This window comes from Arachis hypogaea, chromosome 7 (assembly GCF_003086295.3).
Source record: "Arachis hypogaea cultivar Tifrunner chromosome 7, arahy.Tifrunner.gnm2.J5K5, whole genome shotgun sequence".
NCBI classification, from domain to species: domain Eukaryota; kingdom Viridiplantae; phylum Streptophyta; class Magnoliopsida; order Fabales; family Fabaceae; genus Arachis; species Arachis hypogaea.
In genome coordinates, this window is record NC_092042.1 from 14,578,534 (window position 1) to 14,581,642 (window position 3,109).

Sequence of the window (3,109 nt, forward strand, 5' to 3'; positions counted from 1 at the left end):
CAGAGTTTAGAGTAAAGTATGAGTAGAATGTCAGAGGTCTTCTAGGGTCACTCTCCTCATTTATTCAATGCTTTGGAGGAAGAGGGGCAGCAGACAAGGAGAGCACTTGGCATTGGTTCATTTCATGCTACGATGCCGTCTCCCCATCTCTGGTTGAAGCAGGGATGAGACCCTATAGTCTCTATCCAGTGCTCTTCCGGCTTGGTATCCGTTTAAGTCTCAATGTCTTTTCTTCCCTGTGTATGATATGAGTTTTGAGTAGTCGATGAGACTAGTCAGGATTCTCCTATAGGTATAATCCTTGTCTTTGTTCTTTTTTCAATGCTTGAGGGACTTCTGTCAATGCTCCGGGTACTACTAGGCACAACATAGCGAGAAGTCGTTCTGCTCTGTTCAGCTATCCCTAGGAGTGCTAAGGTTCAAATCCAATTCGTGAGAAGAAGCCAAGCGAGAGACTATATCAAAAGAAAATGGAATTTCCGAGAAAGAGATCAAAGCGAGGAAATTGAGAGGTGATGAAGCTGTAGTGGCTCTCCCCCGGTTTGTATTAGTGAGAAGGGCCAGAGATTCGTTTGTCTTTTGTCTCATGCAGGGCACCTTTTCTTTATACTAAGCAGTAAGCGTAGTTTTTCCCCAGGTAATGCATGAAATAAGGGGCTTCTTGTTGCCCTTGTTTCCTGGAATCGAGACTCGGAAGGTTTTTCTTATGGCTTGTTTTTCCCCTCCCACTCGATCTACGGATATCTATCTAATGCGGCGCGTTGCGATTCGTCTTTTTTTGAAGAAATGGGCACAAAGCCAGGCATTTAGTGATGGGATAGATATAGAACCAGAATCGGCTGCCAAAAGGACCCCGTTTGTGGTTTAAGGCTAAGTTCATTCTTCGATATATCTCACTCGAGATGTAAGTTTACTAGTCTTCTAGTCCCTACCCCTGCATCTATCTCATTCACTGAGATAGGTTTCATTCAAAGAGAGCGCGACCCCTGCTCAACAATGGTCACCGAGATATGCCATCCATCTGAACTACCGCCAATAAAGAGAAGGGTGGGTATAGAAAAGAAAGAGAGGATATACTTTATTCCCCCAAAAAAGGGTTCTACTAAGGTTCAATTCCTTAGCTATCTCTAGTGGTATTGTTTCCACTCCTCGTCTAAGGTATTGGCACCGAAACGGGGTCTGCGGGCCGGCAACCCGACCAGCTAAGAGCCACTCAAAGCTTGAGGAAGAATACGATATCACTAAAGCAACCTTGAAAGCAACACGTAATTGCTTGCTGCACTTCGCGCGTGAGAACAGCGATTGAGGAACCAGCGCTTCGCCCCTTCGCATGAAGCAGTTTCTTGCCGCCTAATGCATGCTCCATCGAGTAGGGTACGAGAGAGAAGGGCTCTTTGAGGGGAAGAAAATTCTTTTCTCATAATCATTCAATAGAAAGCAAGTTGCTAGCCTAATCCCAAGCATTATAACAATGGCAGATCTCTTCTTTCCTTTCTTCATAGCGAAATTAAAGAATTGCCTAAAGATTCAAGTTATTACCAGATCAGCTAACATAACATTATTTATAAAAACAATCTCTTTTAATAACCGATCGTAGAATAGAAAAAGTATTCTCCCACGGAGGAGCAACTGAAAGGGCTAACCCCCCAAGTAATTTCGTCTCATCGAGAAAGAAATGTTTTGGCACGCGAAGCATTCTTTCAAAATGATTTCTAATCGGCAAGCATTTTAGAGAGCTCTTTCAGGGAATACTCTCGATCGCGTTGTCGGCCCCCAACCCAAAGAATTTATCCCTATTGAGTTTCACAAAGTCCCATTCTTGATCTGGGTAAAGAGATTTCATCTCCGCGATGATTTCGAAATGGTTAGTAGCCAGGTCCCTTAAATGGGCTTGCTGCTGGTGCCGGTGATGCTAGCTCTTAAGGATCTGTCCTCTTCTTTGCCTTCATTTCCTTGCTCAACGCCTTTTTCTTGTCTTTATCGGGTCTTTCTGTTTGATGATTAAGGCCTTTTGCCTTTAGAAAAGGGCTTTTTAAAGGAGAGAAAGTCTTGATAGGAGAAAGTGGTGCTATACGCTATAAGAGAGAGCTAAAAAGAGGAGGACTGGACTTGCTTAAGCTTGAGTTCTTTCATAGGAAGGAATATAATAAGGCAGTTGGTTTACATACCATAGAGCAGGCACTTTCATATAACTAAGGAAAAGAGGACAAGAAATGAGAGTTTATGCCGCCTTCTTTCCTAGCTCTTTTCCTATACCCTGTTGTTGAAAATGACTTATGTAGTCTTGGATACGGATATAACTTGCTCTATAATCAGTATCTATTGAATCAGGAGGTGAGTGAGATTGTTAGAATTGGCAAAAGATCTTCTTATCTGGCAAATAAAAGCCCACCAATTCTTTAAATAAAGACCTTGCTCGTAAGCCTGGGTGCTAGCGCTTGGCCTTGGAATCTCAAACTGATGAGAGAGAGTCTGGATACTTTCTTACGAGGTATGCGAAGCATAGAGCTGTGTGCCGGGCAAGTAAGTTTGAAACATTTTGTAGTGTGAGTACTTTTTCTTCCTCTTCCCTCGCCCAGGCAGGCTAACGGGGGGTAGGGCATAGTTGGGGGGCTCAATCGAAGAAAGATGGTGTCAGTGACCAGAGAAGGTCCCTCTTTCTTTAGAGAATGCCAAGCTAATCACTCGTCAATAAGCAGCAGGAGAGGAACTGTGTTCATTAAATCATAGATTGAGATTTGGAAAGTGTGTTACTAGTTGAATTTCTCTGAGACCCTCTGTCTTTGACCCCTTATTCTCTCCTCGTCGGGCTTGGGCATACTAATAATTGTAATTCAATAATGAATGAAACTTTTTAATGACCAAAGTGGCTGTTGGGCAAAAAGCATCTTCTGTGGCTCAAGTAGTAACTACTTTACAGGAAAGAGTGGCAAAAGAAAAGAAAAGGAGAGAAAAAAAGGGGAGCTAAACATATAGAAATCGGTTACACACTAAAGGAAAGATGGATTCTAGTTAGCCTACCCGACTACACAAGATATTCTACATGTGGTTAACAAAAGAATCACTGGTTATTGGCCTCAAGGCAGAGACGAGCTGGCTAGACTCTTAT